The sequence below is a fragment of the Callospermophilus lateralis genome, chromosome 10 (genome assembly GCF_048772815.1).
Source record: "Callospermophilus lateralis isolate mCalLat2 chromosome 10, mCalLat2.hap1, whole genome shotgun sequence".
Taxonomy (NCBI): domain Eukaryota; kingdom Metazoa; phylum Chordata; class Mammalia; order Rodentia; family Sciuridae; genus Callospermophilus; species Callospermophilus lateralis.
In genome coordinates this window covers 10,806,964-10,822,911 of record NC_135314.1, presented here as the reverse complement: position 1 = coordinate 10,822,911, position 15,948 = coordinate 10,806,964, and the positions used below count along the sequence as shown (strand labels likewise).

The 15,948-nt window shown below is 40.4% G+C and overlaps 1 protein-coding gene across 1 annotated transcript in view; it reads left to right on the top strand.

Annotated features, from left to right (window-relative positions):
- The first annotated feature begins 5,637 nt into the window (after positions 1-5,637).
- Ifnar2 (interferon alpha and beta receptor subunit 2) overlaps positions 5,638-15,948 on the top strand; it is a 33,075-nt gene continuing 22,764 nt past the window's right edge. The window contains exon 1 of the mRNA XM_076868542.1: positions 5,638-5,907. The gene's annotated coding sequence lies outside the window, so the exon portion shown is untranslated. The remainder of the gene's footprint in view (positions 5,908-15,948) is intronic.

The window sequence follows — 15,948 nt, the reverse complement described above, 5'->3', positions numbered from 1 at the left end:
TCATCAGCACCACATAAAAATAAATAAATAAAATAAAGGTGTGGTGTCCAACTGCTGTCACTCAGGAACTCTTTTACATTCTCAATCCAAATCTAAACACATGATCTGTGTGCCTTTCCTCTGTTACAAAAAAAAAAAAAAAAGGCAAAGTCTCTGCTCCTATGAAGTTCAACCCTTCCAGGTTCCTGGATGCTTCCCACTATTCCCATCTCAGCAACTTCACTCTCACCTTTATATCAACTCTTCCCCAGTATTAATGTATCACTCTGTACAGGATCATGCTCATACACTATGGGCATGCATTATAATCTCTCACCTTAAAAATATCTACCCTTTGAGATGCCACTGCACATCTGTTAGGGTGGCTAAAATCCAAAACATGACAAAACCAAATACTGGTGGTGATGAGGAACAACAGGAACTTTCATTCATTGCTTGTGGGAATGCAAAATGGTGTAGCCATGTTGGAAGACAGTTTGGCAGTTTCTTACAAAACTAATCATATCTTGCCATATGATCTAGCAATGTAGCTCCCGGGTATTTATCCAAATGAATTTAAAACTTATATTCACACAAAATCCTGCATGTGGACATTTATAGCAGCTTTCTTCGTTATTGTCCAAACTGAAAGCAAATAAGATTTTCTTCCACAGGTGAATAATACACAAACTGTTCAGACAATAGAATATTTTTCAATACTAAAATGAGCAGTCAAGCGACAACCTGACATGGAAGATCCTCAAATACATATTGCTAAGTGAAAAAGTCACTATAGAAAGGCCGTATACTATACGATTACAAATAGATAACATTCTAGAAAAGGCAAAAATTGACACAGTTTTGAAAAAGTCAATAGTTGCCTGGAGTTGAGGAAAGGACAAATGAACACTGAGAATTTTTAGGCAGTAAAACTGTTCTGTGGGGGCTGGGGTAGAGCACTCGCCTAGCACATGCAAGGCCCTGGGTTCCATCCTCAGCACCGCATAAAAATAAATTAATTAAATAAAGGTATTGTGTCCAAATACAACTAAAAAATAAGTATTAAAAAAATCTTCTTCTGTTTAATACAGTAATGGTGGATAGTTGGTATTATACGTTTGGCAAAAATCACAGACCATACAATAACAATATTGAAACTTACTGTAAACCATGGACTTTAGTTAATAATAATGTATGGATGTTGGTTCATCAATGGTAACAAATGTGCCACATTAATGCAAAATGTTAATATAATAATAGGAAATTGTCAGGGCAGAGCAGAGGAGGATATTAAAAGGAGTTATATGGAAACTCTATCTTCCACTCATTTTTTTCCATAAACTGAAACCTGATCTTAAAAAAAAAAATACAAATACAACTGGGCTGGGATTGTGGCTCAATGGTAGAGCGCTCTTCTAGCACATGTGAGGCCCTGGGTTCCATTCTCAGCACCACATAAAAATAAATAAAATAAAGGTTAAAAAAATACAACCTATTCATTAAAAAATAAAATAAAGTAAAATACGTACCCTTGTCCCAACAGCCTACTTTGGCTCCCTCAGTCTCTCATGTCAAATATGATACTCCATCCAACCATTGCTCAAGCCCAAGGGACAAGTCACCCCAACCCCACGGAGGACTCCTTCCTTTCCTCCTTGGCTGGGCCTTTTGGACTTCAGCATTTGCTTTTCTTCCAGCCCAGCCCTGTGGACCACAGCCCCAGGATGGTCCTTGTTCAGGTCTCAGCTCAGGGGTCCTCCGTGGAGGGAGGGCCTTCCCCACTGCCTTGTCTCATGTCCTCCGCTTTCCCAGGCCCTCTGCAGCTTATCGCCTGTCGTTTTGCCTTCATGTCATCCTGAAATTAACTTGTTCACTCCAGGGTTTGCATAGGCATCGCCATTCCCACTAGAATGTGAGGGGACAGTGACTCCTTCTGTACCATATAGCCCACACTGTCTCCAACACCTTCAGCAGAGCTTGGCATGGGAGATGCTACGAAAATATGTACTAGGGGAAGAAGCAGATGTGCATTCTGTTTATAGGAAAAAAATTGACTATAGACATCTGAGATTTCCCATCTATCCTATCTCCCTCCATGCAGTTTTCTTCATAACTAACATCTTGCATGAGAATGGAATATTTGTTACAACTGATGAGCCAATATTGATACATTATTAGGAATTAAAGTCATATGGTTTATATCAGGATTCATTCTTGGTGTCAAACATTCTAGAGGTTTTGGAAAATGTACAATGACATGTAGACATCATTATAGAATCCTACAAAAGTTTGATTATCACCCATCTCTCCTAGGCTCCAATTATTCATCCCTACCCTGTTCACCTTGAAATCCGGGAAAACACTGAGTTTTTTTTTTCTCAACTTTTCGCTATGTCTATAGCTTGATCTTTCCCAGAATTCCATAGAATTAGAGTAATATAGTATGTAGCCTTTTCATACTGATTATTTTTCATTTAGTGGTGCACATTTAGGGTTCCTCCCTGTATTTTTGTGGTTTAGTGGTTCATCTTTTTTTTATTATTGAATAATATTCCATTGTATAGAGGTGCCACAGTTTGCTTATCCATTTAACTATTGAAGCAAATAATCATTGCGATCTTGAAGCAATTGTTGCTTCAAGTTTGTAAAATAATTGTTGCAAAGATTGTTTCAAGGTTGCAAAAATTATTAATAAAGCTGATATAAATGTTTATGTGTAGGTTTCTGCCTGAACATGTAAATGGATGATTCTGGAGGACAAAGTAAGATGTTTTAGCTTTCTAAGAAACTGTCAAATTGTCTTCTAAAGTAGCTGTATCATTTTTGCATTCCCACCAGCAAGAAGCGAGAGTTCCTGTTGCTTCCCAGCTTCACTAACATCTGGGGTTGTCAGTTTTCTGGATTTTAGACATTCTAATAGGGGCACAGCAAACCTTGTTTTAATTTGTAATTCCCTAATGATGTGCAATGTTAAAAATCTCTTTTTGTCGGGGAGGGACAGAGAGCAGGGATTGAACTCAGGGACACACGACCACTGATCCACATTCCCAGTCCTATTTTACATTTTATTTACAGACAGGGTCTCATTGAGTTGCTTAGCACCTCGATTTTGCTGAGGCTGGATTTGAACTTGTGATCCTCCTGTCTCAGCCTCCTGTGCCACTGGGATTACAGGTGTGCACCACCATGCCCAGCAAGAATCTTTTTATATGTTATTTTTTCATCTCTTGTCTTTCTGATGAAAGGTCTGTTCAAATTCCTTCCCCAGTTTTTAATTGGGTTGTTTATGCTTACCTTATGCTTACCTTAAGAGTTCTTTGTATATTTGGGATACATGCCCTCTATTAGATGCGTGTTTTACAAATATTTTCTCCCATTCTCCAGTCTATAGTCTTTTCCTTTTAACAGTGTCTGTACAGAGCAGAAGTTTTTAATTAAAACTAAGATCAATATATCTTTTTTTTTTTTTCTTTTCTTTCAAGACTTGTGTTTTTAGTGTGGTGTCTAAAAAGTCATCACCAAACCCAATGTCACCTAAATTTTCCCCAGTGTTATCTTGTAGGAGTTTTCAAGTTTTGTATTTTACATTTAGGCTCATGATCCACTTTGAGTTAGTTTTTGTGGAAATTGTGAAATCGTGTCTAGATTCATCTTTTTGCAAATCCAATTTGTGTGTGTTAGCTTTCTGGAACTGTAACTTAACAAGAAAAAAAAGTTTATTTTGGCTCATAGTTTCCAAGGTTATGGTCCCTGATGGAGGCTTCATTGCTATTGGGTCTGTGGTAAGCAGCACATCAAAGCAGGAAGCCCAAAGTTGTTCACCTCATGACCAGGAAGTGAAAGAGAGAGGAAGAAGACCAGACAGAGAGTCCATGATCTCCTTCATGGATACACCCCCAGTGACCGTAAGACCTCCCAATAGGCCCTTCCCCTTAGACTTTCCACCCCCTCCCAATGGCACCAAGCTGGGTCTAACCCTTTAACACACAGGACCTTGGGGGACACTTAAGATCCATTTGTTGAAAAGGCTATCCTTTCTCCATTGAATTGCTTTATTATTTTGTCAAAGATTGGTTGACTATTTGTGTGGGTCTGTTTCTAGGCTCCCTCTTCTGTTTCATTGATCTGTTTGCCCCATCTCCAATTAATCATAGTTAACATTTTGACATATTTCTGTATTAATATATATGTTTATATAAAAGGGTACATGGAGTTTTGGATTGTCTTTCTCCCACTTACAGAGGATATTTTTGAAACTTCTCTAAAACAGTGGCTGAAAACATTGTCAATGTTGAATGTCTTTTGTAAGGAATCAAGATCCCAAATGAGTTCCCTTCAATCTTGTGGGATTGGTGGGAATTCTGCCAAGCGTAACATGATAGGTAGGGCGGTGGCATTCACTTTATGAATACCCCTGTGCCTAGCCTACAAAGGAGTATCAGCCGAGGTTAGACTCCACAGATGAAAATATTCCTTTTTATTCCATCTTCAAAAATTATGAAGCATAATCTGAAAAGGAGGAGTTCTCTTTTTCCTCAGTCACCAGAATGTAAAAGTGAAAGCCTAATTATCATTGGCTAGGTTTATAATATTTCCCTCCTCTTCTTGGAAATGATTTTAACATTTCCATTTTCATATCTTTAATATTTAGAATATACATACACTTTTTTTTTGGTACCTGGGAGCAAACCTAGGGGTGCTTAACCACCACATCCCTGGTGCCCCCCACCTTTTTTTTTGGAGATAGGACCTTACTAAGTTGCCGAGGCCAGTTTTGAACTTGTGATCCTCCTGCCTCAGCCTTCTGGGCCCCTGGGATTACAGGTGTGCACGATCACGCCAGGCCAGAATATACTTAGGTGTTACCGAAAGCTGCCTCATGTTCTGTTTTGGAAGTTGAAAGGATATAATATTAGGTAAACGAACTAATATTGTATTTCCTGTCTACCTACTCTGAAACACCTCGAGGATCAGGGGCTGAGCGTGGGTAGGAGCATGAAAGAAAGACACACTGAGGATCAGGGTGGTGGGTAACGATGTCTACAAAGGCCTTCTTAAACCCCCAACCTGCCAAGTCTTTACAACTGAATGGTAGGTATTTTTAATCCCTGTTTTATTGACTGGAGAATTATGATCAGATAGGTTTTAAAAACTAGTGAGAAAAGTTAGAAGCCAGGAGCGCTAGCTTTAAGTTGGGGGCTGGGGGACAGGAAAGAATCCATTTCCCTGATTCATTCATTCAACACGTTTGTGCTGAATGTCTGTAAATGTACTGCTCTAGCCCCCGAGAAAGGGGGATCCCTCTTGGGTGGGAAGGGATGATGTAATGTCAAGATATTCTGCATTTATTGGGTGATATTCGTAGCTTGTGTTTTTACTCAGAGCAAACCAGTTATCTGCCCTAGAGTGTTGACCCTCCTATGATTTATTTCGCTGGCGATGACTTCATTGCAGTAAACGAAACAGACAGGAATCCATCAGCCCTTCCTCTGTGGACCGCCCTTGACCCAGGCGAGCAAAGGTTAGGACAGTGAGCAGCAGATGCAAATTACCTCATCGGGTAGCTCCGCCCCGCCCCGGCCCCGCCCCCGGCCCCGCCCACGTCTGCCCGGAGTCCCCGCCCCGCGTCCGAGGACAGGAGCTAGCGCTCCCCGGCTTCAAGCTCTTCTCACCTGGCGGCCAGAGGAGCCGCGGGGCGCGCAGGTGACCCTCCCCAGCGCGGTCAGCGGGCCACCACCGGCCTCCGGACCGCTTTTGCCCCACGCCGGCCGAGGTCGGTGCCCGTCAGAAGAGGTCGCCTGCTGACACTGCCCCCGGGATCGCCAGCAGTGCTCTCGCGGCCGCGGGAGCCGAACCCTGGCGCCCACCGCGGCCGGGAGTGGGCGGAGGGGAGCGTCTCGGAGCGGCACTGCGGGGCGAACTGCCAGGGTAAGGCGCGGGCGGCGGGTTGCGGCGGAGGCCGCTGGTGCCGATTACGGTAGAACTAAGGCCTTGTGCCTGCAGTTAGTTCCCGGAATCCCCCTCCTGTTCCTCCCCCATTCCCGGACTCCGCCTCCTCCTGCCCAGCCTCGCTGTCCTGGGCATTTTGGCTCCTGCGCTCCTGCGCTCCGCCACCGTACAGGCCCAGCGACCCCGCAGCCCCACCCAAGAGCGGACCCCCCTTGGGTGGGAAGGGATGACATAATGTCACACGATATTCTGCATTTATTGGGTGATATTCGTAGCTTGTGTTTTTACTCAGAGCAAACCAGTTATCTGCCCTAGAGTGTTGACCCCCTATCCATTTATTGCGCTGGCGATGACTTCATTGAAAAATTATGGATGTCTCACCTCCTTTTGTGTTTTACTAAATTTGATGTCCTTGTTTTGCTTAGCAGGAGGTCTTAAAACTTAGCCTGAGCCTGGGACAGAACCTGGTGGGAGGTGCTGTTTCTAGCACCAGAGTCCTGCTGCCCCACCCCCCTCATGTCATGACCCAGGAGCTTGTCCCACCAGCTGTCCCCAGTCCCACCCTTGCCAATCCGACTGTAGTTATTTAGGCAGATGGCAGAGGCCACACCAAAATCTTCTCTAAGGAAACTAATAAATGTCACTAGCAATTTGGCTGTGGTTAAGATTTTTTCTGTCTCAGGAAGTAGCTTGAACTTTTAGTTTCTGCAGTTTACAGGCTGTCTTCAATTTTAAATCATCAAAAATCTGCATGACTCTTCATTCTTTACCTGTCTTTCCTCCAAAGTTTCTCCTGCGTTTATTTAAAAGTTAAAGAAAAATCTGCGTGAGATTTGGTTCAGATTATTTGACAAAAGGTACCTTGTTTAAGATAGAAACCGGAAGGATCATAGTCCAAGAGGTACTGTCTTAGAAGTGAAATTTATATTAAAATATGTACTTCACCACTCACACCCACACAAAACCACACTGGGTTTATTTTCCTGTTACATTAATAGACCTTTAAACTATTGAAGAGTCAATGACATGTATGTTCTTTTATTATTAATCTTTATGTTTTATCAAAACTAATACCCAAACTAAAATTCCATTGATACACTAAAATTATATGTAACTAAGTTTTTTTTTTTAAATCACTGTAAGGCATGCTATGTATCATACTACTGGAAATGCCCTCTAAGTAAAGAAATGTTCTAATGTGGAAAATAAAAAATAGCTTTATAATTTATTAAATATTAGTAAACTAGCATATTGCCTGATATTATAGTCAGCCTCCCTCATCTACAGGTTCTGCATCTGCAGATTCAAGTAACAGTCTGTACTGAACCTTTACAAACATGTTTCCTTGTCATTATCCCCTAATAATGCAACATACCAACAATTTACATTGTATTGATTTAAAGCATGTAGGAGGATGTACAAAGGTTCTACACAAATACTACACCATCTTATGTAAGGAATTTGAACATCCTTGGATTTTGATATCCTGGGAGGTAGATCCAATCTCCAAAGGATACTGAAGGTCCACTGTTGTTTTCCCTGTCTTTTCTTCCTTACAGAATGAACTAGTGGTAGGCAATCCAGGAAAAAAAATAAAGGAAAAGTTGTTATTTAGTAGAGGAGGTTGGCTGCCTTAAGAGTGGGGAGGGGTAGAGAAAAGAGGAATGTAGCATGAGGTATAAGTAGTTGGGAGCCACTGAAAATGTTCTCTGGAGCCAGCAGGAAAACGAACACACTCAGTTACCCCAGGAAGCCAGGGCTTTACTTTACAAACCAGAAAGCCTTAAGCTTTATCACTGGTTTTTGTTTGCTTGACTGTTTTTCAATTCTGAGGGCCCAAAACTATGTTTAAAATTTAAGTGTGACTGGGTTCTGTGGTGCACAGTGTTCTATCTAAAGTGCAAGTGGTAATCCCTACTAGCTCAGGAAGTTGAGACAGGAGGGTCACAAGTTCAAAGTCAGCCTCAGCAAAAAAGTGAGGTGCTAAGCAATTCAGTGAGACCCTGTCTCTAATAAAATACAAAATAGGGCTGGGGATGTGGCTCAGTAGTTGAGTGCCCCTGTGTTCAATCCCAAGTACCAAAAAAAAAAAAAAAAAAAAAAATTAAGTGTGCCCTAACCACTAGAAACTGGCAAGTCAACAAAAATCTTGAAAATTCTCCATAATCAATAAGAAAGAGTGCAATAAATAAATGTCTTGCCAGACATAATCAGCCATGAGTTGTTCTTTTTTTAAATTTTTTATTCTAATTTGTTATTGTGACAGCAGGATGCATTTGTGCTGGGCAGGGCGAGTGAGATGGGAAATTAGAGGGCTGATGGGGAGCAGGGCGCGCCTGTACTAGAGTCATGCCCAAACTGTTGACTGTGCCTCACCTCACCCATAGGGACAGGGAACAGGGTATGCAGGATGCTTACGGAAACCCCCTAGGAGTGTCAGACTGATCTCTCTTTACTCTTCTATCGCAGCACCAATCCTTCAGGCAGGGTCTGGAGAAGCTCTCCTGGCTTTCCAGAACACACTGGTACCAGTAGTAAAAAGAAGTCAAGATGTCACTGCACAATGTCACAGTAGGAGGTAACCGAAGCCTTCCAAGTACAGCAGGGGAGATGGGGGAGAAAGGGAAAGAACAACAAGGAGTTGTTCTTTTTTTTTAAAATTTTTTTATTCTAATTTGTTATATATCACAGCAGAATGCATTACAATTCATATTACACATATAGAGCACAATTATTCATATTTCTGGTTGTATACAAAGTATATTCACATCATTCTTGTTTTCATACATTTACTTTAGGGTAATAATGTCCATCTCATTCCACCATCTTTTTTACCCCCCCTTGCCTCCTCCCTTCCCCTCCTACCCCTTTGCCCTATCTAGAGTTCGTCTATTCCTCCCATGCTCCCCCTCCCAACCCCACTATGAATCATTCTCCTTATATCAGAGAAAACATTGAGCATTTGGTTTGGGGGGATTGGCTAACTTCACTTAGCATTATATTCTCCAACTCCATCCATTTACCTGCAAATGCCATAATTTTATTCTTTTATTGCTGAGTAATATTCCATTGTATGTATACGTGTGTGTGTGTATGTGTGTGTGTGTATGTGTGTGTGTGTGTGTGTGTTTGTGTGTATATATATATATATATATATATATATATATATATATATAAAATCACATTTTCTTTATCCATTCATCTATTGAAGGGCATCTAGGTTGATTCCACAGTTTAGCTATTGTGAATTGTGTCACAATAAACATTGATGGGCTGTGTCCCTGTAGTATGCTGTTTTTAAGTCCTTTGGGTATAGAGCGAGGAATGGGATAGCTGGGTCAAATGGTGGTTCCATTCCCAGTTTTCCAAGGAATCTCCATATTGCTTTCCATATTGGCTGCACCATTTTGCAGTCCCACCAGCAATGTATGGGTGCACCTTTTCCCCACATCCTCACCAACACTTATTGTTGTTTGTATTCTTATTAGCTGCCATTCTGACTGGAGTGAGATGAAATCTTAGAGTAGCTTTGATTTGCATTTCTCTAACTGCTAGAGATGTTGAACTTTTTTCATATATTTGTTGATTGATTGTATATCACCTTCTGAGAAGTATCTGTTCAGTTCCTTGGCTCATTGATTGATTGGGTTATTTGTGTTTTGTTTTTGTTTTGTGTTTTTTTTTTTTTTTTTGAGTTTAGCTTTTTGAATTCTTTATATATCCTAGAGATTAGTGCTCTATCTAATGTGCAAGTGGTAAAAATTTGCTCCCAAGCTGCAGGCTCTCTATTCACCTCACTGACTGTTTCTTTTGCTGAGAAGCTTTTTAGTTTCTATTACTTGATTTTAATTATTGTGCTATAGGTGTCTTATTAAGGAAGTAGGAGCCTAATCCGATATGATGGAGATTGGGGCCTACTTTTTCTTCTGTTAGATGCAGGGTTTCTGGTTTAATTCCTAGGTCCTTTATCCACTTTGAGTTGAGATTTGTGCATGGTGAGAGATAGGGGTTTAATTTCAGTTTTTTGTATATGGATTTCCAGTTTTCCCAGCACCATTTGTTGAAGATGCTATCTTTTCTCCAATGTATGCTTTTGGCACCTTTGTCTAATACAAGATAACTGTAATTATGTGGGTTAGCGTCTGTGTCCTTTATTCTGTACTATTGGTCTACCATTTTGGTGCCAATACCATGCTGTTTTTGTTGCTATTGCTCTATAGTATAGTTTAAGGTCTGGTATAGTGATGCCACCTGCTTCACTCTTCTTGCTAAGGATTTTTTTAACTATTCTGGTGTCTTTTTTTTCCAGATGAATTTTATGACTGCTTTTTCTATTTGTATGAGGAATATCATTGGGATTTTGATTGGAATTGCATTAAATCTGTATAATGTTTTTGGTAGTATGGTCATTTTAACAATTTTTATTAATTCTGCCTATCCAAGAACAAAAAGTTAGTTTTTTGAGAAAACAAATAAAATTGACAAACCCTTAGCCATGCTAACGAAGACAAGGAGAAAACTCAAATTATTAACATATGTGATGGAAAAGGAAATATCACAATAGACACTACAGAAATAAGAAGATAATTAGAAATTATTTTGAAAACTTGTACTCCAATAAAATAGAAAATATTGAAGGCATTGACAAGTTTCTAGAGTCATATGATTTGCCCAAATTGAATCAGGATGATATACATAATTTAAACAGATCAATTTCAAACGATGAAATAGAAGACACTATCAGAAGCCTGTCAACCAAGAAAACCCCAGGACCAGATGGATACAAGGTCTACAAGACCTTTAAAGAAGAACTAATACCAATACTCTCCAATTTATTTCAGGAAATAGAAAAAGAGGGAGCACTTCCAAACTCATTCTATGAGGCCAATATCACCCTGATTCTAAAACCAGGCAAAGACACATCAAAGAAAGAAAACTTTAGACCAATATCTCTAATGAACATAGATGCAAAAATTCTCAATAAAATTCTAGCAAATTGAATACAAAAACCTATCAAAAAGATAGTGCACCATGAAGGAGCTGTTCTTGCAAGGAGTCCCATGTGTGTGTGTTTGTGTGTGTGTGTGTGTGTGTGTGTGTGTGTGTGCACACATACATATCTTGAAACCAAAGAAATTTGTACACCCTACAACAACTCAATAAAAATTTGAACAATATCAAAAATGAGAAAAAAATCTAAATGAACTTTAAAAGAAAGATTGCAGACATAATGGAATAAACTGAAGATCATAAAAACACAATAACTGAAGAAATAAGTTAGAGGAAAGAAGAAAGAAAATATTAAAATATTTTAATAGAGGAAAGGCTTGATTTAAGCCCTCCTCTTGGGGTTGAAAGAGACAAGATGAAATCAATTAGAATCTAATCTGGAAGATAGGCCAAACACAACCAAGCATTTAGGATAATTGGATCCCTGGAAGAGAGAAACCAACAAATGGTGCAAAAATACAAATAAAAATAGGACAAAAGAAATTAATTGAAATGAAGATTTTTTAAAAATGGTCTGTAAACTAAAGAACTGGCCGTTTCCAGGAAATTTTCAAATGGAAATGTTCAGCACCAAGATATCTTAAATGGTTTCAAGTCAAATAAAAAGAACTATTTAGGAATGCAAGAAGAAAACTTGAAGGAGGGAGAAACAAAATCGAGCAGTGGAACACTAAAGGCCAGAATGTAATGATTTGAGGGTAAAGTTCTAAGGGAAAGAAACTTTCCCCAAGGGATTCTGTCATTCAAGTTGAAAATCAGCGGGGGACCTTCACAACTCTGTAGAGCAGAGTGTATAGCACCATGAGCCAGCTGAAAGAAAGAAAACACACACACACACACACACACACACACACACACACACACACACACATCTGCCTGGAAAACAAATTCCAGGAAATGGCCAATTACAGATAATAGAAGGGCTGGGGCTGGGGCTTCGGTAGAGCATTTGCCTGCGTCTGATTCTCAGCACCACATAAAAAATAAATAAAATCAAGATTTTGTGTCCAACTACAACTAAAAAATAAATATTACAAGAAGAGAGAACATAAGGAGATAACAGAAGTAAAAAAAAAAAATAGTACAGAGGTTGTGATATTTATTCTATTTAAGTGTGGAAACAATACAGAACATCTATAGAAATTATGTGTAGACTAGATATAATTTTTATAATTCCAGACCAAAGTATATACAGGAAAAAAAAAGAAAGAAAAGAAAGTGGGGGAGAAAAAACATTAGAATGCTAATGTTCTGATCTTTCCAAGCATGGATCAATAAATATGGTTTCAAATTAAAAGGTACTGTGAATACTTAATAGTATAACTTCCTACTGTTTTTCAAAATTTTTTAAACCTCAGAGGGATATGGTAGTGCAGCACACTATTCTTTCTGATGGACAAAAAAAGTTTTATATTTCAACAGTTGCTTCAGCTTTGCTTCATTTTTTTTCCTAAGTAGATTTAAATTTGTAAATCAACCCTGTGTGTGTGTGTGTGTGTGTGTGTGTGTGTGTGCGCACACACACTTGCATTTGCCTTGAAGGACATAGGAAGATCTGTGGGATCATGTTCACCCAATGTGAATGATGATATTTGGATGCTGGGATCTGTACTTTTAGACATTATTTTTTAAATGAGCATGTTGAATTTTTACAGAAACAAGAAATGTATGTGGAAAAACAATTTTGAAACAGATATGTGAAGGTATTAATGACCGATACTGGATGGTAGCAGTAAGGATCATTGTTACTTTCTTCTCTGTACTCTTTTGTATTTTTTTAATTTCCAGGAAAAGTTGTAGAATTGTATTTGTATAATATTTCTGAATTCAGTCCATTCATTATTCACGGGCTGCCTGGCAGTGTCCCAACCCCCAAGCCAGCTGGATAGAAGAAAAGACAGTTATGCTGCCTACCAGGGTTGGTGAGATAGCAGGTTCCTTGAGGGTTATCTGTCTGTTCACTTAGGAGAAGTTGGAATTCAGAGAAGAAGAATTTCATCCAGGCTTGAGCTAAACTCTGAAAATCAGTAGTGTTTGTTGGCGTGTAAGTGGCAAGGACAGCTCCCAGTTAAGAGACACCCAGAATGGAGAAGACCAAGCCAGGGGTGATCTATGTCTGGAGCTTAGCACATGGTTGGGACAGTGACTCCAGGGGAAACTGGAAAGTTGGTGACAGCCTTAATTTGGAGCTTGCATGCTGTCAGGCCATGGTGGGCTAAGACTGAGCTGGCTGCATGATTTGTAGGGTCCACCAGAACAAATAAAAATGTAGGGTCCAGTCATTTAAAAAGCAAGACAAGTGTCACTAAAGAGAAAAATAGGAAGTCTTTTCTTCCTCCCTTTTTCTACCCTCCCCCATTGTCATATTTTTAAATTTCCTGTTTAATGCCATTCTAAGTCAAAAAGTAAAATTTTAATCATTTAGTATGAATTCAGCAGTTGTGCATATTGTGCAGATATCAGGTTTATCATATTTAAATGCAGATAAAAGAGCATTTAATTCCAACAAAACACTGAATTAGGGTTTGTAACATATGTTGGGAAGTTTCTTCAAGCCAGCTAGAAAAAGCAAACTCAAGCTAGATTCAGGAAGATGCAAACCAAGGGAGTGTCCTTGGGCACCAGGATGCGGCCTGACATTGCCAGGATCCACCTCTTGCTAACTCCCTCTATCTCTGGTGAAGTCAAGATTTACATCTCCCTTTCCAAAGGACACACCATCCTAACCCACAGAATACTGGCCACATCCAAGGGTCTTTAAACCGCTGCTCTGAATATGCTAGCACCTGGGTCAAGCATGACCTAGAGATTATTTCAACCAGACCCAACCTCCAGCCAGCTGTCCCTGGGTGAGGCATGCACTGCCAGCCCAGAGAGAATAGCCTCTGCTCTACCTGGCATAGTCCATGGCGGGACAGGAGCACCAAACCGTGACCTCCCAGGACTGGCACCAGGAGGGCTCCAGGGAATGCTGGGCCCTCTTCCAGTTTGATGCAGTTGACACCCAACCAAAGGGTAGCAGCAGTCAGGGGCACAGAGAGCCCATCCTGTTGGGGATGGGGAAGTGATCCAAATATGAGCTGAAGCTCTCAGCCCTCTGTGTGCACCATAGTGCCGGCAGTAACAGACACAGATTCAAGGATGAAATTATTAGGAATTTTAAGATGGCCGCAGGAGAGCATTAAACCAAGTGTAGGACCCTTCTACATGCCAGGCCCTGATGGACTGAGATGCCCAGGCTTCAGAAATGAGACAACAGAGCTCGCATTAGGAAGAATGATCTATTCATAGGGAGAGTTTTAAGGAGCCTCTTTAACAATTCAGGCTGGACTCCAAGAACTCAAAATTAGATTTTGCAAATAAGTAATTATCTGGTATCAGACATCTGGTTCAAAGTAGACAGTGGGTCACCAGGAACACAGCAAGGAAGGAGGCATTCCGTGGACTAGCGGGGGTAAGCAGGGCTTCTAGTTCTGTGTGTGAGTGTGTGTGTGTGTGTGTGTGTGTGTGCGCGCGCGCGCGCGCACGCAAGTGTTTTCTTGGCTCCTGAAGAGACTGAGTCTTGCTACAGACACATGACAAAGATGTACCATGATCAGAAAAAAAGCAGCGGGATGCAGGAGAGCACAGGTCAGATGTTGAAGCAAAACGCAGTAGCCTCAGATGTGACATTCTCCAATTCCAGGTGTGCCCTGCATCTAAAGGAATGTCCATAACCATGCAGCCCCTCTGCCATGGAGTTATGACAGGAAAGATGGCAACATATATCACAAAAATATTCCAGCAGATGTTGGAATATATTATGGGATAAATTGTGAAGAAAGGTGCCTGGGTATTTCATGGGCATGAGTTTGCATCAGGAGTAGAAATTTTAACTTGAGGTGTCTTGGGTTTTCTAAAAGAATACCACGAGTGGGAACCATGGCAGTCAAGAGGATTTTTAGTGGGGCATAGTGGTGCATGCCTATAACATCAGCACTCGGAAGGCTGAGGCAGGAGGAAATTATGAAATTATTAAAGCCAGCCTCAGCAACTTAGTGAGACCCTGTCTCAAAGTAAAATATTTTTAAAAAGGGCTGAGATGTGACTCAGTGCTTAAGCGCCCCTGGATTCAATCCCCAGTACCAATAAAAATAAATAAATAAGACTTTTAAAGTCAAGTTGTTTGTAGCTTGAGCTCTGTTTGCTGCTTCACAGTCCTTTCCCATTTTGACAGGGGGCTCAGTTCTGCCTTAATATTTGGGGGGACTGAAGACAGAACCTATAGGACCTAATTGCTTGGATGGAGAAAAAAGGTCTGAAAGAAAGAAGGACATAAGTGATTGGGGCTCCTTGAAAAATTCCCATCTCACCTTGGAGTAGGGAAGACTCTAAGACTCAGAACCCAGAGGATGAGGAAGAAAATAGTCCTTGCTCAGTGTCCTTGGGGCTGGTTCCAGCATCCCCTATGGACACCCAGCTCCACAGATGCTCAACTCCTTTGCATAAAATGGCATAGTGTTTGCATATAACACGTCCTGTGGTATGTTTTAAGTAATCTCTGGATTGCATATAATACTTAGTACAACGTTCATTTTTTGATCTACGTTGGTTGAATCCACAGATGGAAAACTTGCACACAAACATGGCAGGCCAATGGTACCTTTAAATCTGGAAACAAAACTCAGAAACTTCTGAGTGGTTTAAAAAACAAACAAACAAAAAAAAAAACAGCACAAGCTAGTCAAAGGGCAAGTGACAAACTAGGAGAACAGAGAGAGAGAGAGAGAGAGAGAGAGAGGAAAAAAAAAGATGTGATTCATATCATCAGGATCAGTTTCCCTCATACTTAAAAAGAAGTTCCTGCAAGTTAATACGAAGAGGACCACAACTCAATAGAAAAATGGGCAAAAGTTGGAATAGACAGTTAACAGGAAAGGAGATACCAAGAGCTCTTAAATATAAGAAAGGACACTTAATCTCAGAATAAAAGAAATGCAAATTAATGTTAGTGTGAGGACATTTTTGCAC